We start from the raw sequence: 22,196 nt of genomic DNA, 5'->3' as shown, positions 1-22,196 counted from the left end.
TGGGGGCGGGGCCTTAGGGCAGGGGCTGGAATCAGGGCAGGGAGGAGCAAAGGCAGGGCCCCTGTACTCCCCCTTCACATACCCCCCCAGTCCCGTGCCATGGGCTGCTCAGGGCAGGGGGCTGGAGTGGGATGGGGCAGGGAGCTGGAGTGGGATGGGGCAGGGAGCTGGGAGCACCGCCACGACCCCACCCCCACAACCACAGCCCTTTGCCCTGACTCCTGCATCCCCCTCACACACTCCCAGCCCCCTTCCCTCCCTGACACCTATAACGCCCCAACATACCCAGCCCCCCCACACCTCATGCCCTGACTCCTGCACCCCCCCGACATACCCACCTGCACCCCTCGCACCGAATGGGAGCTGCCCCAGGTAAGCGCTCCATACCGCAACCTCCTACCCCAACTCTGAACCCCCTCCTGCATCTTAAGTCCCTCCCAGACCCTGCACCCCCAGGCCTAACTACTGCACCCCCTCACACACTCCCAGCCATGACTCCTGCACCCCGTCACACACCCCCAGCCCCCTGCCCTCTCTGACTCCTGCAACCCCCCCACACACCTGCCCCCACACCCCCAGCCCCCTGCCCTCCCTGACTCCTGCAACCCCCCGCCACACACCTGCCCCCCACACCCCAAGGCCCCTGCCCACCCTGACTCCTGCACCCTCCCCACATCCCCACCTCCACCCCTTGCACCGAACAAGAGCTGCCCCAGGTAAGCGCTCCACAGCCCAACCCCCTGCCCCAGCCCTGAGCCTCCTCCCACACCCTAACTCCTGGCCAGACCCTGCACCCCAACCCCTGGCCTGCTCCTGCACCCTAACTTCCTCCCAGACCCTGAACCCCCAGCCCTGAGCCCCCTCCCGCACCCTAAGTCCTGGCCAGACCCCGCACCCCAATGTTTTTTTACATTATTTTTTATATAGAGCTCTCATCCAAAGCACTTTCCAATAGTTAGTTAACGGAACAAACAATATTTAGAAAGATCATTAAGTGGTCCGTTGAGACCCTCTGCAATTTTCAAGTGGCCTGTGGAAAAATAAGTTAGACTACAAAAACAATCAAGGTACCTCACTTTATTTTCATTTACTTCCTATTACTTATAGGAGGAGGATCAAGAAAAATGGGGACGGGAGGGAGCTAAGAGAGAATGTCCTTTTTCTTGGCCGGGTCCCAAGGAGGGCCCCAAAATTGAAGCTAAGCACAGGGCCCCACTAACTCTAAATCTCGCACTGAGTTGGACACTGCAGGGAGACGCTTGGAGGGCACGAGCCTTGGTGTACACCTACCTCTAAGCTGTGTGGTAACAGCAGGGCCTGTGAGGCACAGAGGGGAGGACTTGTGTTGCCCAGGGCCAGTGGACGTGAGATCTGAGCCATGGCAGGCACAGACAAGTCTTCCTCCTGCTTGACTAGAGATTGGACTGGAGAGGCACCCCAGACACTCGGCCTGAACAGCCCTGACTCTCGACTGGACCTTTTCTATTTCCATTGTAGCCATGTACAGATGAAGTGACCAAGCTGGATGCAGGATTTGTGGTGAAGGAAAGACAGACACCTCTGTGAAATAGCGATGTGCTCTGCAAGCATTCTGGTATTTACTTCACTGAGGATTAATTCAAACACTTTTGGCTTCTGCACTGGTCAGTACTCAGCTCAGCATTGATTGTAAACTATATTTGTAGATTGTCATGGAAATGAACATGCCACTGTGCGAAGACGATTAGTTTTAACAGGGTTTCTAGTGAGAATTCAGTGACTTGTTACTTGTTGTAGCCTTCTTGGTTCAGTGGAAATCCAGACTCTGATTAACCTTCCCCTTGTCACTATTGTCTATAAAATTCATTTATCATCTGAGCAGAAATATTCATCCTCTGTATTTATCGCTAATGGGGAATTCTTTTCACCATTTGTTTAATTTCAGGTGTGAATTATCCAAGGAACATTTCCCATTTATCTCCTTGGATTCAATGAAAGTTTCAAATCTGAATTCAGTTTAGGAACAACCTTGTTGCTCATCTCAGAATGTTCTCTTGCTGGTTTCTCACTTTTACCACATGCCTGATAGAACATTCAGTGTAAACTCACCTCCCATCAAACAGCCAGCCATACCCAGAGGTGGCCCATCCTTATCTTTTGGTTTGTTCAATCTCAGCCTCTCCCCATCATGAACACTGGAAACTGCACAATTCATCTGGCAAGAAAAACTTCCACTATGGGGAAGACTTTCAGAAAGGATTTAATAAGAAAAAGGCACAAAATGAAGCTGAAGAAATTACAGGGATAAAAAAGCAGGAAAAGTCCATCCTGGCCAATCAGTGGGAAGTTATACAGAGGAAATTTGTGAACTTTTTCCGACTCGCCATTGAATTTCCTGCAACTTCTCACAAATTCTATAAAAACACCTGCTTTGTCTATCTACCAGGCAGGGTCTGTCTCTGGGCATCATGCCAAAGGAAACACTTCTCAGAGGAAAAAGGCAAAGCTTTTCCATCATCACAAGGTTATTTTGTCCAATCAAATTGTTACGATATTGAACCCCCAGAGTCACCATGTCCCACATCATCGTAAGTTGTGTCTCCAGGAGGCAGGAACGGGGTTTCCTTCTCCATCCCAGATACACCTTCATTCCTTAGTGAGTGCAGATTCCAACCTGAAAATACCAAGGGAGACACATCCAGTCAGTGGATCCATTTTATAGCGAGGTCTGGCTGCATAGCAAGGGTGGAGCGCACTCTGCAAAATGGGTTAGAAAATGTTCCCTCTTCGTTCTTCTGACTGGGTCCATGACAAGTTTTAATCCATCACCTCTGTACGTATTCTGGAAGTAAAACCCTTGGTTTCCAGACCATTTAAAGGTGCCAAGTGACAACTGTATTTACCTGTCACTTCATGTACAAAACCCAATCACTTACGAGCAAGGAGCTCTTAGTTAAGGACATTGTATAATTCACTCTGCCCTGACAACAAACATGAACACATAATTCTTATCAAGTACGAAGTAATGCACATTTCATCATCACTGCACCTCCTCTGGGGTAGCTGGTGGTGTCTCTGCTGATGACACAATGGGGAGGGGAGGGGAGATATTGGCCAAGGATAATGGGCAAATGCCCAATTTTTACAGGAAGCGTCACAAGCTCTTTAACATTTGAGCAGCATTAACAGGACTTTGGTTTATAAGATTCTGCCCAAAAGATACAAGCGCAGTAAATTGGTAGCAATCCAGTAATCCAGGGTGTGGCAGGCACACAAGGATTTGAACCTAGAGATTGAGAGATCTTGCTGGTTTGACCATGAAATATCATACAGCAAGGACCCCACTTTTCCTGTCACCATTGCAGGCACTGAAGCCTCTGCTTTGAGGGAATGAAAAGAAGAGAGAAGGAGAGTTTTTCTCACAGGCACTGGGTTGGCCGGGTTTGTTCCCTTGCTGCGCACCTCACATTTCCAGCCCTCCCACTCTGCAGAGACAGTGTGAAGTGCAAACTCACCTGTTTGTGAATCCCCGTTCCTGTCACTCGCCTCAGTGCCTTCCTCATTATTCTGCCCCAAGCCAGTGTCACCTTCAGGGTCAGACACTTCTCTGGCATCATCATAACCATCCCCTGGGACATCTCCAGGCAGGGCAGGGGCATCTAATGTGAAGATGTGAAGTAATTAAGAGAATATTCACAGTGAAGATAGAAATAATCTACAAGCTGCAGATGCACCAGCCTCACTGGTCCCTGGGGATCTCTCAGCACTTCCACCCTCAGGACGGGAAGAGGAGAAGTCCCCTGGAACCCTTCGACTGGGGGATTTCACATATCACACTGATTTGATACATTTCAATTGCTGATTGAGTGGATCCTAGAGCTTCCAGATGACGAGGCAGAGGGGGAGTTATAGAAAGAGGTGACTGGGATCTAGTCCAGAGGAATTACTCCACAAGGCATGTTATTATCATAATTATAAATTTAAATGACTTGGAATTGCCCAGAATTTGTTCTCGGCTTCTTAAACTTGACATTTTAAGATAATGTCTTTTCAGTGTGTTCTCCTGATAAAGTTCACCCCATAAACTGCCATCAGTCTCCAACCTACTGACACCAGTGGGTGCTGAGCCAGCTAATAAGGGTGGGATGTGGGCCCTTGGGTTTAAAATCTCCATATCCCACCCACCCCCTGTCACAACGTTTCTCACACAGGTGTATATAAGCTGCAATAGACACATGTCAGGAAAGGCTGGCAAGGAACATTGCTGCACTGTAGAGATCTCTGCTTCGGTGAGTTGTCTTTACAAATAGTGAGTAACCTTAGCGCTCATGGCAGTGAGGGTCACAAATGCCCCTTCCATCCCTGCAATGGGCCTCTGTCATGACCTAGGACATCACACTTCCCTACCCCTGGGCCTCCTCACAGCTCTTGTAATGCACCTGGTCAGTGCCCCCAGCATTACGGCAATACACAATACTGGTGGGTGAACTTCCTGGTTTTCTTAACAAACCACTATTGTCCCTACTGGAAAATACAGTTAGTTTTTCGTCACGGTGACGTTGCTTCCAGGAGGTGGATTCACTGCTCACCTCGGCGGTCTGGAGTCTGGGGGACGTCGTTCAAGGCAGGCTCCTCCACGTTATCATAATTCAACTGAGACCCGCCCGGGGAAGCTCCCTCTGGAACAGCAAACACCACACTCAGCTCATGGCACCAGCAGCGTCTCTTCAGTGCAAGTAGCCCTTCTAACTAGAGCTGTGTATCATGGCACTGGAGAGGGGAAGTCGCAGGGGCCCAGGGTGAGAAGGGCACAAGTCAGAGAACTACAGTAAAACAGGAGTCCCAGAAATAACTCGGGGCCAATCCTGTCCCTGCAGAATCCAACAGCAGCACTTTCATGTGTTTCCATGGGAGCAGGATCTGGGCCTGTGCTGAGATAACAGGTTGGAACACGGGCACTGCCAGGCCAGAGCCGGCCTGTGTGAATCCAGCTGATCTCTGCAGACAGGTTTGAATTTTCCTGTTACACTGAGGAGGGGGAACCTCCCCTCTGCACATAGGCGCTGACTCCGTGGGTGCTCCGGGGCTCAAGCACCCATGGGAAAAAAATAGTGGCTGCTCAGCACCCAGGAGCCCGAGCCTGAGTGTGGAAAGTGATGAGTTCTGTGCTGGGAACAACTTCTGCCCTTGGGGCAAGGAGTTTGATTATAAACAGAGGCAGGGTGATGAAGACAACAAAAGGCTTCTCATTAAATTAAATTAAATTAATTAAAGATAATTAGATCATAGAGTCATAGAAGATTAGGATTGGAAGAGACCTCAGGGGGTCATCTAATCCAATCCCCTGCTCAGAGCAGGACTAACACCAACTAAATCATCCCAGCCAGGGCTTTGTCAAGCCGGGCCTTAAAAACCTCTAAGGATGGAGATTCCACCACCTCCCTAGGTAACCCATTCCAGTGCTTCACCACCCTCCTTGTGAAATAGTGTTTCCTAATATCCAACCTAGACCTCCCCCACTGCAACTTGAGACCATTGCTCCTTGTTCTGTCATCTGCCACCATTGAGAACAGCACAGCTCCATCCTCTTTGGAACCCCCCTTCAGGTATTTGAAGGCTGCTATCAAATCCCCCCTCACTCTTCTCTTCTGCAGACTAAATAAGCCCAGTTTCCTCAGCCTCTCCTCGTAAGTCATGTGCCCCAGCCCCCTAATAATTTTCGTTGCCCTCCACTGGACTCTCTCCAATTTGTCCACATCCCTTCTGTAGAGGGGGGGACCAAAACTGGATGCAATATTCCAGGTGTGGCCTCACCAGTGCCGAATAGAGCGGAATAATCATTTCCTTCGATCTGCTGGCAGTATTCCTACTAATGCAGCCCAATATGCCATTGGCCTTCTTGGCAACAAGGGCACACTGCTGACTCATATCCAGCTTCTCATTCACTGTAATCCCCAGGTCCTTTTCTGCAGAACTGCTGCTTACCTAGTCGGTCCCTGGCCTGTAGCGGTGCATGGGATTCTTCCTTCCTAAGTGCAGGACTCTGCACTTGTCCTTGTTGAATCTCATCAGATTTCTTTTGGCCCAATCCTCCAATTTGTCTATGTCACTCTGGATCCTACCCCTACCCTCCAGTGTATCTACCTCTCTCCCCAGTTTAGTCTCATTTGCGAACTTTCTGAGGGTGCAATCCATCCCATCATCCAGATCATTAATAAAGATGTTGAACAAAACCGGCCCCAGGACCGACCCCTGGGGCACTCCGCTTGATAGTGATCCTGAAAGCGTTCCCAGGCACTCCAGTTAAAAGATAGGAAACAAAGGGGAGGAATAAATGGTCCATTTTCAAAATGGAGAGAAGTAAACAGTGATGTCCCCCAGGGGTCTGTACTGGGACCGGTGCTGTTCAACATATTCATTAATAATCTGCAAAAAGGGGTAAACAGTGAGGTGGCAAACTTTGCAGATGATACAAAATTACTCAAGATAGTTAAATCCAAGCTGACTGCAAAGAGTTACAAAGGGATTTTACAAAACTGGGTGACTTGGCAACAAAATGGCAGATGAAATTCAATGTTAAATGCAAAGTCATGCACATGGCAAAATATAATCCCAACTATACATACAAAATGAGGGTGCTTGAATTAGCTGTTACCCCTCAAGAAAGAGATTGTGGAGTCATTTGCAGTACTCTGGAAGCACTATGTTTCCAGAGCACTGCAAATTTATAAGAATCCTTCTCACGGTGCCTATATCATCCTGAACTCATTCTCCAGCTTCAGAAGACTTAAAAATTATTTTCAGTCATCAATGGGACAGATGCAACTGAAGAATGTAGCTGTCCTTAACATGCATCAAGACAATACCAGGGAACTAGATGTAAATAAGATTGGGATGTTAGTGAAGACAGCTTGTAGGTGATTGCAATGATTTTAATAGACTGTAATTCATGCGAAAGAAATTGTGTAGTTCATGACAACTGAATCATTATTAAAATAGTAAAGATATTAATGCTAGAAACATTCAATAACTAGAATATGAAAGAAGTGTCTAAACATGCTGAAAAGAGCCTCCCGCAAAGACTGGCAGAGTGCTCCCTCCCACCACCGCCCCCCCCCAACACACGCCTCTTTGAAAGCACCCACCGGGAAACCCAAAAGTCAGCATTTATGCGTGGGAATTAAATCTCCCGCTGGGAGGTGACTGGCCTGATCCTTTGTGAGCTCTTGCTCTCCACTAGCCTCTCAGGCAGCCCAGGGCTCAGCTTAGCGGCGCTCCAGCTTCTCAGGAGAACTGGCTCATTTGCTCAGTGTCTCCTCCCCCAGCCACAGGCTAAACTCCCACAGGGCCCAAATTCATAGACCCCCTTGAGAGCAGCTGGGTTAGAAATGCCGCCCCATTTATAATTAGAGATGGGCCTAGGCCAGGAAGTTCACAACCAGGGTTTTACTTCAGCTTGATATAGTGACAGGTGCCAGCTGCAAAACTGAGATACGAAGCTGGGGTCAGATCTGCAAATCCCCCCTCCCACAAAGTTCTGGTGGGTTCAGATCAGTGAGTTGGTCTGAGCCCATCTGTAATAACAACACAGGACAAACTTCCCCTCTCTTTTATGGGTGTAAGATGAGCCCTGCTGGGCACTGATGCCTGACACCCAAGGAAACGACCCCGTCTCCTCCAGCTCCTCACCTGGGGAGGCCACTGGGAGCCACTCAGAGGGATTTGTGCTCAGGAGATGGTCACATGTTTCCATCCTGAGATTCTGACAGAAATCCTGTTCAATGGGAGTAGACCCGACTGTGTAAAATGGGAACCGGAGGGCGGGGGGAGGAGGGGAAGGGGAATGGCTGGCAAGCATCATAGAAATTCTGTTCTCTGCCCAGATTTGGGTCTCTCAGCCTAAGTCTACTCCTCCCCATTACCTTGTTCTGATCCAGGATCGTTTTCCCCCTCACTGTCCCCGGTGTAATACTGCAGCTTCGTCACTGAGTCATCTGAATAGGAGACTGGATAGACAAGAACCAGAAATTCATCACAGTGAGAACAGCAGAACTGTGGGACTGGGAACACATCCGGGGCCTGGAGTGGGATTTCCAGTCTCAGTCTATTCCTCCTTCCAGAGAAGATGCTGAATCACAGCGATTCTGAGCAGTGACTGGCTGACACAGCGTTCCCAAGAGAAATCTCCATGTTACTGGGGTAAATGTGACTGAAGGGATTCTACAATCTGACCTGAAATATCCTGGGGTGAGCGAAGGGCACATGTCTGGCTGCTGGTCCAGGGAAGTTCCACAATGGTCCTGGCCACCTCAGCCACAGAGGGGAATCCTCCTGCTTAAGGGTAAATATCCACCTCCCCCATGAATCAGTTCATCAGCTCTCCATGGTGTTTCCAGATTAGGCCAAGACAGGCCCAGAGCAGAGTCTGTGATTCACTCTCAGAGCAGAGTCTGTGATCTTGGAAGTGGTGCTGGGAGATGCACTGAGCATGTTCCCAGAGCCCCACCACAGCACAGCCCTGGGGCAGGATGTTCCCATCAGACATGGAGACAAAAGGGCACAAAGGATAAAAGGGCCGGGACTCAAAGCCATGAGGCTCTCCTGGGCTGATCTCTCTGCTCTGTGGTCAGGAAGGATCCCACCCAGCAGACCAGTGGCTGTGGTGGGAGGGGGATACAGAACATCCCCTGCCCCAAAGCTCCAGAGCAATTTTCAAATGATAGTTTAGCCTGACCCCAGACAGTCACTTTCCTGACCCTTCACTGGTTACACTCCAAGGCTGCAGGACGGGCATGGTGACATTAACTGTACTTACAATTGAGGCTCGTAGAGCATGGTGGAAAGGGAGCCAAAACAAAACATGTTTGCCCCACCGCTTTCCAGAGGCCCTGTCCCTATCTTCCCCTTTTCTGAGGCCCTGACCCCCACTCACTCAAGCCCCCCTCCTTCTCTTGTTCACTCTTCCCCACCCTCAACTCACTTTCACTGGGCTGGGGCAAGGGGTCGGGGTGCGGGAGGGAGTGAGGGCTCCAGCTGGGGGTGTGGGCTTTGGGGTGGGGTCAGAAATGAGGGTTTCAGGATGTGGGAGGGGCTCTGGGGTAGGGTGGGGGATGAGAGGTTTGAGGTACAGGAGGGGACTCTGGGCTGGGGTAGGGGGTTGGGGTGCAGGGGGGTGCAGGATGCGGGCTCTGGGAGAGGGTTCAGGGATGGGGCAGGGGCTCGGGTGTGGGAGGGGGTTTGGTGTGCGGGCTCTGGGAAGGAGTTTGGGTGTGTGAGGGGGCTCAGGGCTGGGAAAGGGGGTTGGGGTGCAGGAGGGGGATCAGGATGCGGGCTCTGGGAGGGAGTTTGGATGTGGGAGGGGGTTCTGACCTGGGGGAGGGGGTTGGGGTATGGGAGGTAGTGAGGCCTCCAGCTGGGAGTGCGGGTTTGGGGTGGGGCCAAGGGGTTTGGAGTGCAGGATTGGGGTCAGTGCTGGAGCAGGGCCGTGGGTTGTGGGAGGGGGTGCACGCTCTGGCTGGGGGTGTGGGCTCTGGAGTGGGGCCAGGGATGAGGGGTTTGGGATGCAGGAGGGGGCTCCGGGCTGGTGGTTTTCGAGCGCAGGAGGATGATCAGGGCTGGGGCAGGGTTGAGATTCAGGAGGGGGTGCAGGGTGCAGGCTCCAGGAGGGAGTTTGGGTGCAGGAGGGGGCTCAGAGCCTAGGCAGCAGGTTGGGATGTGGGTGGAGGGTATAGGGTCTGGGAGGGAGTGAGGATGTGGGAGGGGGGTTCTGAACTGGAACAGGGGATTCGGGGTGTGGGATCCGGCTGGGCGGCACTTAGTTCAGTAGGCTCCTGGTCGGTGACACAGTGGGGGCTAAAGCAGGCTCCCTGCCTACCCTGGTTCTGCGCTGTTCCCTGAAGGTCTTAACCCTAGGCAGAGGCATAGCCAGGCGACTCTGCGCGGTGCGCACTGCCCGTGCCTGCAGGCACTGCCCCTGCAGCTCCCATTGGCCGTGGTTCTCAGCCAATGGGAGCAGTGGAGCTGGCGCTTGAGGCAGGGGCAGCGTGCGGAGCTTCCATGGGCACCTCTGCGCCTAGGGGCTGCAGGGACATGCCAGACACTTCTGGGAGCTGCACGGAGCCAGGGTAGATAGGGAGCCTGCCTTAGCCCCACTGTGCCACTGACTGGACTTTTAACGGCCCGGTCAGCGATGCTGACTGGAGCCGCCAGGGTCCCTCTTCGACTGGGGGTTCTGGTTGAAAACTGGACTCCTGGCATCACTAGTCTACATGAGTAACTGCTGGTCTCACCTCAGATGCTAGAGCTTGGCAAAAAACAGATGTTTTGGTTCTTTGGCAACTGTAAAAATAACAATAATAATAATACAATAAAAAAATGTTTTGGGTTGAGCCAAAAATGACTTTTTTGGAAATTTTGGCGAATGCAAAAGTAAAAAAAAAATGGTTTCATGTTGAATGAAACCATTTGATGTTCTTTTGGATATGTGGGTTTTTTAAATGGATTAGATAGATAGATAGATAGATAGATAAAATTAAAGGAAATTTCTGATGGAAAAGTAATATCAAATTGAAAAAAACCCAAAATGTTTTCTTTAGAAAGTGTTGAAATGAAATGAATCGTTCTGTGTGCATTTGGAACAATTGGGTGAAATCGACAGGAATTTGTGAAATGTTTCGGTGTCTCTGAATCTGCATTTTTCACCAAAACATTTCATAATGGAGACTTGTGCCCAGCTCCAATGACAAGCTCACAGGGCTGAAGCTGCAGTGATTTAACTCTGGGTCAGGGCCTCCGATGGACATTAGGCCATCTAAGGGCATTAGATAGCTACTCCCTGTTAGGAGTGAGACCCACAGACCTGAGCGACTGAACATCTCCTGCTTCTCTCTCAACAGGTTATAATCAATCTCCTCGTACACAGCCTCAGAGAAGGGATCCAAGGGTTTTCTGGAGCCTTAAAACAAAGGGCAGGGTTTGCACAGGGTCAGAGAAACCAGAGCTGGGAAACACTGTTAGCTCATTCAGCCCCTCCCCCATGGGCCCAGTGTCAGCCTGAGCCCTACAGCACATTCCCACTGCTGTGTCCAGGCTAGATTTAAATGAGCAAGGTGACAGGGACAGCATCCCTCTCCACAGCATCCCTTTGATGATGGTTCCCAGGGGTAGACCACTGTCAGAAAGCTTCCTCAAATTCATCTTAACTGTTCCCTTTTCAATCTCATCCCATTATTCCTGGTTATTCCCCTTTGGAGCAGCTTAAATAATTCTTCACCCATGCTGGTGTTTACACTCATCTGCAAAATGGTGATAACCTTTTTTTTTTCATCGACTTTAAGGCCAGACAGGACCATTAGAACATCTAGTCTGACCTCTTGTATAACACAGGCCACTGCAATTCACCCACATACCCCTAGGTTTGAGCCCAAAGATGCACTTAGACTAAAGCATTTTAGTCCTCAGGAGAATAAACTCTTGTGTGCCACAGGTCGAAAACACAAGGGACTAACAGAGCCATCCCTTGGGTACAGCGAATCGGGGCGACCTCTCCGGACCCCGTGCTTTGGAGGTCCCCACTTTATTTTCCACTGCATGCATCTGATGAAGTGAGCTGTAGCCCGCGAAAGCTTATGCTTAAATAAATTTGTTAGTCTCTAAGGTGCCACAAGTCCTCCTTTTCTTTTTATGTTTTCTCTGCGAGGCTTTTATCCTACTAACAAGGTGCAGTCTGCTGAGAGAGAGCTGGGTGGTGACTTGTGACAGCTGGCAATACACTGCTCATAGCCCTTGTGGACAACGCACAGCATGGGGCTGGCCTGTAGGCAGACTGGTTTGCTGGGGGTATCACAGTGGAAGGCAGGGGGCTGTGCAGCCTTAAAGCCCCCGGTCAGTAGGAGGTGGGATGGGGGGTTCTACCCAGAGACAGGTGATGTCTGGAGGCCCGAGGCCTGACTGGGCACTCCTGGAATGGATCACCGGAAGGTGGGGGGATACAGGTGCAGCTTTTCTGAAACTGTGACCGTCCCTAGCCAGTCTCATCTCCAGATTTGATGGCTGGGGAGTTCCACTGCCAGACAGTTAATGAAATATTAAATGAGAGAGGAGTTAGGCACCCTCGGCCACCCCACCCAGCTTGGTATCGCCCCTCACCCTGACACCCTGCAGCCCCCCTGCTATTGCAGAAACATTTCACACAGTGACACCAATCAGGACTCACCTCTGAGCTGTGCCCTGGCACTTTGCACCTGCGCCCCCAGGATGATTAAGACCAGGCAGAGCAGGGCCCCCAGGATAATGCAGACGACCACGGGCACCGTGACTCTCCCACTGTCAGTCGGAGGGCGGCGCGGGGGAGCTGGATGGAAATGAACATGCGACAGGGAGAGATTATCCTGTGAGAGTCAGGGGCCCCCAGGGAGCTCCCCAGTCACCCATTGCACAGCCCAGGACAGCAGGGTAATGGGCTGGGACAGAGTCTGTGCACCATGGGGGCAGCTCACAGGCTGCTCTTTAAATCATTGGCCCTGCCCTGTCAGCTGGAGCCAAAAGACAGGAATCCTCCTGCTCAGCAGGGCCTGCTGCTCCCACCCGGGTATCATTTGTCCTCAGATGTCACAGGCCATGGAAAGGAGCTCCTTTCCTCAGGCTGCAGCTTGCAGCTCCTCTGCCTTGACCCAGCCCCAGGGAAATTTAACCCTTGATGGGAGGAGGGGGATGCTTTACCTGGGGTACTCAGAGAATCTGTCCTCTCTGTCAGACCTGCAAAGGGAAAGGGAGGAGAGTTGGAGTCTGGAGCAAGGGGGAGGTGACGTGTTTGTTCCCTGGGGGAACCTCACCTCTGAGAGTCCCTGGGGGCACTGTGCAGCTGTCACCACCACAAAGTCCTTCACAGCAGCAAAGGGCCTGTTTGTTAGTGATTTAGGGCTCAAGTCCCTTGTGCTCTGTGCAGCAATGAGGACTCTAGTAACAAACCAGCACAGTGGGGCCTGTGATGGATGCAGGGTGCTTGTGGACTGATGTCTGAGCCAATCTGACCCGAGAAAGGATCCATCGCACAAGATCCAGGATGCTCCAGCACAAAGGAGATGGGAGGGCCTGGTCTGGGACCAAAGAGGGGTGGGGGGGGGGGGTTGATCCATCCTCCTACCTGAAAATTACAGCATGTAGCAGAAACATCTCCTGTCACTCACCTGAGCAATTCACGGCAGCATCTTCCTTATGACCACAGTTACTCTCACCCCAGGGCTTGGCAGGACAGTCCCAGAGAGATGACTCTGTCCCTCTGCAATTCAACGTCTCCACCCAGATGGGACCAGTCCCCTCACCGAATGCAGCCTCGCCCAGGGCAGATAGAGAAAATCCACAGCCCAGTTGTTTACACACAATGTTAGCATCCACCATGTCCCAGGAGTCATCACAAACCATTCCCCAGGAGCCACGGTACCAAACCTCCACTCTCCCCGAGCATCTGTCCTCTCCTCCCACGATGCGTAACTTCTCCTGGTCTGGAAATGCAGAAAACGTATGTGTTACTGGGACAGCTGGGAAAGTCCTTCGGGACCAAGAGGGAAACAGTGAGAAGCAGAGATACCTGTGCAGCTTGTAGAGTTCGGGCATTCGACAAACAGGGTCTGAGGTGGTTTTGCTTTTCTTCCTATGGAGAGAAAGTGCAGAGGTCAATGCACTGGGCTGTGCGTGTGATGTGGGAGTAGAATTTATCTGTATTTTAACCCCCTAATTTCAGCACTGTATGAACTGAAATGTGAACTTTGGGTTATTTAATACCTAATTAATTTGCTATTCAGCTGTTACTCAGACACACAGGCCGACATGCACCCAGACTTGTGGGGGATTCCAGTCTTAACCCAAACTGCACAGCCTGGGCCCATCTCTGATCGTTAATCCCAAAAGGATTAATAACCACAGAGCTGCTTCATGACGGTCTCTAGGGAGAGGCTTTTCTTGGCTCTCAGACTACCTTATCTCACTGTGTAACACCGGTCTCTATTATAATGAATTGATTAACTTCCATGTTTGTTGTTAATCAGACAAATGCTTGTTCCTATAAAAGACCATGAAAATATGCTTGTATCTTGTGCTGAGAATTTAAACACTGCGCTGAGATGTGAACAACAACAACACGTTCTATCCTAACCCTTCAATTAATTAAACACATTGCGATCGTGTGTGTGCACACGCGCGTGCAGGTAGTTTCAGAATTACCAGTGCAAGAAATATGGGTCTCTTCTGCTCGGTTATCACATGACTTTGGATCCCAGGGCTCTGACGGGCACTGCCAGAGGGAGCTGTGCTGCTCACTGCATGCAACGTGGTCCAGCCACGTGGGACCAGAACCTGCTCCATATTCAAAGTCTCTTGCAATCTGCCCTCCGTCCCCACAGTTCAGCTGTTTGCAGACAATTGCTGGGGTGACTACAGACATCGCATTGGAGCAAACACTGCCCCACGTCCCGTTGTAGAAAACCTCCAGCCGCCCAGCACAGTCACTGTCGCTCACCAGCCTCAGATCTGTGAACTCTAGAAGGAAATGCACAAAAGGGGATTTTAAATCATCTGATTCTGAAATGAACTGGGGTCTGAAGAGTGAAATCCCATTGATTGCTAACAATTCTGTGCATCATTCTGCAGGAGCAAGTGTCAGAGAGAATCACTCCAAGAATCAGAGACACCTTTAGGCACCACAGGCCCATTAGAAATACAGTGGACATCTCTGGAAGGCCACCATTTACCAGCAGCTACATACAGGTTGTAATAGATTGACGCCCGAAAAGATTCTGACCCTGGCAGGCCAGATGCCAGCTCTTGCCCAGGCTGCAGGCATTAGCTAAGAACTGACCAGGTCACATGTATGTTAGTTTTGCTCAAAACATGTGTTAATCTTGTAAGAATGTATTTTGTGTTTAGAGTCTATGAAATGGTTGTTAGTTGCTGCAGGCATTAATCTCACTTGTAATGTCTGTGGTCCGTGCTCCAAGAAAATATGTAAATGTTGCTTTATAACTGAAAATGTTTGCTCTGAATTTGTGAACTCAGGCATGGGAATCATCGCCCCTATCCATCCCCAATGACTATCAAAATCAGATGGGCCATCAAGGATTATCACAATTGGTTAATCGCCTTATCACACCCATGGAGCAATACATGCAGAAGGCCTCCTCCCATCGCTTTGACCCCACCGAGTTACTTGCTCTCCCCCACCCTCACTCACTTTCACAAGGCTGGGGCAGGGGGTTGGGGTGCAGGAGGGGTTCAGGGTCATGGCTCTGGGAAGGGGGTCAGGGCTGGGGCTTGGGTGTAAGAGGGGGATCGGTCTGCAGGAGGGGGTATGGGGAGCTGGTTCTGAGAGGAGGCTCAGGGCTGGTTTGGGGTGCTGGCTCTGGGAGGGGAATCAGGGCTGGGGGTCGGGGTGCCGCCTCCCAGCAGGCAGCACTTACCTGTGGTGGCTCCCGGTCGGTGGCACAGCGTAGCAGGTTCCCCGCCTACCCATTAAGGCAGGTTCCCTGCCTACCCCAGCCCCACATCGCTCCCAGAAGGGGCCAACGCGTCCCTGCAGCCCCTGGTTGGGGGCCGGAAGGCAGCATGTGGCTCCTCACGCTGCCTCTCTTTGCAAGCACCACCCCTGCATCTCCCATTGGCCACAGCTCCCCATTCTCGCCCAATGGTAGCTCTGGGGGGCGGTGCTTGCAGGCAGGAGCAGCGCACGGAGGGAGACCCCTGTCCCCCTGCCTCCAGGGGCAAGCCGGCCACTGCCAGGAGTGGTGTGGGGCCGGGACAGGCAGGGGGCCTGTCTTAGCGGCAGCCGCGCTGTGCCACTGGAGATCGCGATTGAGTGGGAGATGCTCTAGGATCGACCATCAGTCACAATCGACCGGTTGGTGACCACTGGTCTAAGAGGACTGTCTGTGACCCCATGGTAGGCTTGATGTAGTGACCCAGAAGTTCACATCTGTTACTGGTTTGGTGAAATCTAATTATAGAACAAAGCACCAGTTCGGGGAGTTGCTTGTTTTTCACAGTCTGCCCGGAGGTGGGCACTCAGAGCTGTGAGCCGCTCCAGACAGCATGACAGGGATGATGAGATCAAACCGTCTGACCTTCTGTAAAGCACCTGCATAGATCCCAATAAATGGAGTCTGACATAAGCCTAGCTTCCAGAAACGCATCCAGTCTAGACAGGAAGACTACAAGAGATGCAGAATGCACCATTTCCCTGATAGTTTGGTCTGATGGTTAATCACCCTAACCGTGAAAAAGGTGGGCCTTATTTCTGATGTGAATTTGTCTGGTTACAGCTTCCAGCTGTCGACTCTTGTTCTGTCTTTCTCCATTAGATTAAAGAATCCTTCAGTAAGTGGTATGTTCTCCTTGTGAAGGAACTTATGCCCTGTAATCAAGTTACCTCTTGATCTTTCTGTTAAGCTGAACAGATTCAGCATCTTAAATCTCTCACCATAAGGTTTTTATTCAAACCATGAGATCACTTTTGTGGCTTTTCTCTGCTCCCTCTCCAATTTTTGTGGGCATCAGAACTGGACACAGTATTCCAGTATCTGTCTCACCAGTGCCATATACAACAGTAAAATTTAATCCCCACTCCTACTCCCCTGTTCAAACATCTAAGGTTCGCATTAGCCTGTTTTGCCACACATGGCACTGGGAGCTCATGTTCAGGTATTTCTCCACTAGGACCCTACATCCTTTTCAGTCACTGCTTTCCATGATACAGTCTCCTTCAGACACCTGAGACGCAGCCTTCTAACATTAGGGAAATCTTGCAATATCTCCGATACCTCTGGGAGGGAGATGAGGACTTTCTAATGGTGACCCTGGCAGGTAATTACACTGGGGAAAAGGAGGCAGAGACAGTCGGGGAGAGTATCACTCTCAGCGAGCTCCTTAAACATCTGCCCCCTCCATTAAATTGCCTGGTAACCAGGCTCAGAAGAGCATTCACAAACCACACCTGAGCAGAGAACTCCCGCGTCCTCTTTGTGTCTGCAGTTGTGCTGGTCCCAGCCCCCGGAAGGACACGCCCAGAGATCGGATTCCTTCCCAGAGCAGTTCACATCGTCCAGCCAGATCTGCCCGGATCCTTCCCCGTAATAAGCAGAGACAGTTGCATTGATGGCGCGTCCGCATCCCAGTTGTTTGCAAACAACATTGGAGTCCGGTAGGTCCCAGAAATCATCACAAACTGTCCCCCAGCTGCCATTGTAATAAATCTCCACTCTCCCGGCACAGCGACCTGCCCCATTCACCAGTCTGATCCGCCAGCTCCCTGCAGAGATGGATCCCAGCTGTTAATATATATTTTCCTACTGAACAGAAAATGTTTGTTAGATTGGGAAATGAATCACCTGAGCAAATGACACCGACGTCCTCAGCAATTCCTGCCTGGGCTGTCTCAGACGTGGAGTTGTCACAGAGAGTCAGATGAGTCTCATTTCCTCCACATCGGACACTTTTCAGCCCCACGGGGCCTGTTCCTCGCTCAGATTTAGGGGGGTAATAAGCTTTCTCAGCAACTCCGCACTGGAGCTGCCTGCACACCACGCTGGCATCATTCATGTCCCACTGGTCATCCAGCACTCTGCCTCACACACCACGGAGGGAAATCTCCACTCTACCATCGCACCGGCTCTCTCCATTCAGCAGTCTGAGTGATTCAGAGAGACCTGGGCTCACGAGAGATGGGAAATACATTGAATAACACTCTCTGTTATACACTAGAAATAATACAGAGTGTGCATGAAATTATGGACTGTTTCTCAATAAGAAGTTATCACCCAGTGATCAGAGTGTGTCACAGAGTTAAAGGGAACCACCTCTGTCAGAAGACACTTATTCTTTTGACTCTATAAGTAGAAGGTGCTGTAAGGATTGTAACACTCTGAGCTCGACAGCGGGGCTTGCTAGCAGCTGCTCTAAATGAGTGAGCAAGGGAATTCCTGCAGATTACTGATTGGGAAAATAGTCTCTGTGTGTGGTGGTGGAACGGCTGCTGAGGTTTGTAGTCACTTTATCCAGGCTTAAATGCCTGGAAGCAAGTGAACGGTGTCTGCACAAGCACTTAGCAGGTGGGTCGTGAATGATTTAGGCAAGTTTGCCTTGGGGGAGTTTGGCCAATGGAAGAGCAGAGCTCATGATGGTCAGGAACAGGTTATTGTTGGTGAATTTACTTCGTTCCGTCTGATCCTTACGCAGAAGGTGGCAACTTTCTTGGTTCCCCTGAGTCCAGTGCAGGAGCTCCTAGTGTTAGATGGTTCCCGGCACTGGTGGTTCTGACTGGAGCTGTCCCCTGAAGTGTGGTGTCATCTCTGAGTCCAAGGTAAGATTCCAGCTGATCAATTCACACCACACTAAGCAGGTTGTGGGGGGGGGGGGGTGAGGGGAAGAGGACATTCTTTGTTGGTAGATATTGTGACTCCCTTCGGATGTGAATCTCAATGTTTGCGTGTGTCTCAGAATCAGAGAGTCCTACAGCAAGGTGGTAAGTTAGGAATTACTGAGTCAGGCACAGGTGGAGCCAGGACAATGTGAAAAGACAACAGCAGAGTCAGTGCAGGGCACACCCACTGGCTGTGTTGAGCACAGTATGTACTAGTATGGCAACCTGACGGGTGCAGTGTGTGTGCACTGGATCCAAACAGCTCAAGGATCTTGGAACCCAAATAACATTTCAAGGCTAAGAGTGAAATCCTGGTCCCACTGAAGGCAATGCAAAAACCTCCATTGATTTCAATGGAACCAGGAGTTCACCCTAAGATTGGGCAGGAGAATGCCTGCATGCAGCCAGTGTAGTATGAGGGTAGAGAGTAGATTTGGGGTTTTCCGAGGAGGCTCATGGGTATAACTGGATACCACAGCCCCTCAGGAAGGCCACATGGTATCATGGTGGATGGAGCTCGTATGGAAGGGACCAGGTGCTTTTCCTTAGAAGGGATTCTCCTTCCAGCAATTGTAGGGAGAAATCAGCATCTTCATGTGCTGAGGAGTTCCCGCCAAGAACCAGGGTCTGGGCTGGGTAGCTAGTTAGGAGAGGCAGGGCAGGGCTGCAGGGAATTCAGTTAGGAATGTCAGTAGCAGCCTCTGTAAGAAGCATGAGAACTGCGAGGTTTTTTTCCTCAAGGGTACAAAGGTATTAGTTGTAAAGAGGAGAGTAGACGTCTGTTGAGAGGTCTGGGCAGGGCCACATAGGCTTAGTCATGGTGTGTAACAGCACCAGTGACTCTGGGCTCTGTGGGGGACAGTCCTGGAAGCTACGTGCCCATTATTAGGAAGAAGGTTGAAATCCAGGGCTTCTGCAGTAGGTTTCTCTTTAAAGATCCCAGTTCCAGTCAGGCAAGGAGCCCTATGGAGACTCTGTACATGGATCTGAAGATGGGACAGAGAGGGGAGCTGAAACTTCATTAAGCAGGAGGGGTCCCTGTGGTGAGGGGAGAAGCAGATGATCACAATGGCCTTTTTGGGTCTTAAAACTCTACGGATCTATAGACCCATAACACAGGCTCCATTTAGCCACAAGGGAACCAGATTGGCTGGCCACTAAAATTAATTTTCTAGTGAATTATTTTCCCGCAGGACCCTGGCCACTTTCAGTGCCCAGGATGGATAAATTGGGGTTGTGCAGCATCAGGCTGTTGCTTGTATGGCCCCTGCCTCATTCACTTTAGAAACTGGAAGGCCTGAAGAGAACAAGCAGGGGAGCGCAGGAAGAACTAGGATGCTCTTGTTAAGAGCAGTGACCGTCATTCAGTCGAGCTCAGTTCTGTTCCTGTTTCTGCCGCAGACTTCACAGGTGACGCTGAGCAGGTCTCTGAAACCAATTTTTATGGGGTCTGATTTGCAGAAGTACTGAGTATTCACAACTGCTGCTCGGGTCAAGACAAGGTGTGGCTGCTCCGCTCTTCTACAGTCAGGCAACATGATCGGCTGGAACGAGCACAGGGCTGCGAGTCAAAATATTCAGCTTTATCCTGGCTCCGCGGCTGACTCATTGGGTGGCCTTGGGCATGTCACTTTGCTTTTCTCTCTCGGTTTCACCAGCTGTAAAATAGAGCTTTGGAGTTTGGTGAGGGTTTATCAATGTCTGGACAGTACTTTGAACACATAAAGCTCTACAGAAATGGTGAGCACTCTGAAGAATCAGGCCCTGAGGCTTTCAGGTTGGTGCCCAATCATCCCAAATAAGTAGCGAGTTTGGAAGTTTGGCTTTAATCATTGTATGTAACATTTTCAAAAGCAGCTAAATGATGTCGGAGCCGAAGTGCCATTTTCAGCAGTGATTTAGGCTACAAGAAGGTGAAGTCTCCAGGATTCTTGGGCTCCTACGTTACTGGAGAAAATGGGATTTAAGTCCCTAAGTCACTTAGGCACTTTTGAAAATGTTATTCTTGGGCTTCTAAGTGCCTAAGTCACTTTTGAAATGGCATTATAACAGTCTGCTCTCTCCCAGTGGTGTTGTGAAGACAAATTCACTAATGCTTGTAGTGCACTCTGATACTACGGTGAGGAGACCACGGAAAAGCCCATGAAGAAATGAAGAATTCTGTACTCAGTGCAGTGTTTGTACGGTCTGTAGAGCGAATAAGGCCCTGGGTCACAGGTTGAATGATGAGGATAAAAACAAAGATTCTCCAGCTCCTCCATCCCCTGAGCACCATCCTCCCACGGCACTGAAGGAGGCAGGAGCTGGTGGGATGGAGAGGAATAACAGGACGTGTGCATGCAATTAGACTGTGTCATAATGTAGATGAACAGGGGGGGCTGAATGAACATTGCACGGGTAATCTTAATTCTGATATTTCCTAATTCTTGTGCCTTTGGCTTTGACTAATAACACTGTTTAATTTGTTAACGTTTTTATGTGAGGTAAATATTAGAGCTGGTTGACAACCCAACATTCTCCCTGCTAAGTACTGTGTGGTCATGCAGGATTTCAGCTTCCAAACACACCCGAGAGACTGGCATGCGGAAATGGAAGGAGCATTTTTGTTTAGATTCTAACGAAAACGTTGATTCATTTTAACTTTTCGAAAATGCAAAAATCAATTTTCCTTTTCATATTTGGGTTTACAGGTTTTCCCCCTTTCTCCCCCTTTCTGCTTTTTCATCTTTTCTGCCACTGTAAAAAATTGGCAAAAATCAAGAAAAGTGTAAGAAAGCTGGCTGGGGGGGGGGGAATCTTTCTGAGGTTTTTTCAACTGCAAAGGTGTGAACAAGTTAGAAAAAACCAAAGTGAGATAAAGTGCTACTTTCTCTGTGGCAAGCTCCCAAAAATACCCTCAGGAACTCAAGTGAGAGAAGAGAAAAGTTTATTTTCCGCAGTTTCTAATTCAGCCAAACCTGGAAGGGATTTCCCTGCACGAGGGCAGGGCACTTCCCTGGCCCCAGCACTGATCCCTTGCCAAATTGCAAAGGCCTGCTGCAGACAATGAAGGCATACAATCTCCTCAAGAGCTGGTGGTATGAGTATTTGATCAGAGAAAGTGTGATGTAACCTCCATCTTGGGAATTGCTAGTAGCTCCCCCTCTAATTACTACAGCAGTGATTTGGAGAAGGATGAGAACAGTGAATCGGTGACATTTATGAAACCCGAAGGACAAAGTGCTGCCCCTGCTCCACTGCCCGGCGGAAGGACAGAGTTGCTGATGTTTTTACTGGAGAATCCAGGGCATTCCTGGGTCATCACTGTTCTTTTTGTGGTCACGTTTTCTTTAATTTTATTTTTAATACATTTACCATTATTATACGTGGTTTAGAATCTAGCTCCCTCTCCCCTTGCTGTGCCCTGAGGTTTCCCCGCTCTAGGGTCAGTGTCACACACTGAGGGGCCAGTGCCATTAATCCAGCATTACACTTACCTGAGCAAACCACACCGGCATCATTGTTGTGGGAGCACTGAGAGGCTCCCAGGGCAGTAACAGGGCAATGGCCCAAATGGAGTTCAGTCCCTTTACAGTGAAATGTGTCTGTCCAGACAGAGCCAGTTCCCTTCCCAAAATACCCTCCTCCTGGGGTTGATACAGCGAAGCCACAGTCGAGCTGACGACAGAGAACGTTGGCATCCGGTAAATCCCAGCGAGAGTCACAGAGGGTTCCCCAGGCACCAAGAACCTGGATCTCCACCCTCCCTGAGCACGCTGTGCTGCCGTTCACCAGCCGGAACCCTGTGTGCCCAGGGGAGAAGGGAGAAGGG

At 50.3% G+C, this 22,196-nt stretch overlaps 1 pseudogene; it reads right to left on the bottom strand.

Moving 5' to 3' along the window:
* Positions 1-2,504: 2,504 nt before the first annotated feature.
* LOC144268918 (antigen WC1.1-like) overlaps positions 2,505-22,196 on the bottom strand; it is a 57,280-nt pseudogene continuing 37,588 nt past the window's right edge.

This window comes from Eretmochelys imbricata, chromosome 1 (assembly GCF_965152235.1).
Source record: "Eretmochelys imbricata isolate rEreImb1 chromosome 1, rEreImb1.hap1, whole genome shotgun sequence".
NCBI lineage: Eukaryota > Metazoa > Chordata > Testudines > Cheloniidae > Eretmochelys > Eretmochelys imbricata.
The sequence above is the reverse complement of the archived record's forward strand: the minus strand, read 5'-3'. Positions and strand labels throughout refer to the sequence as shown.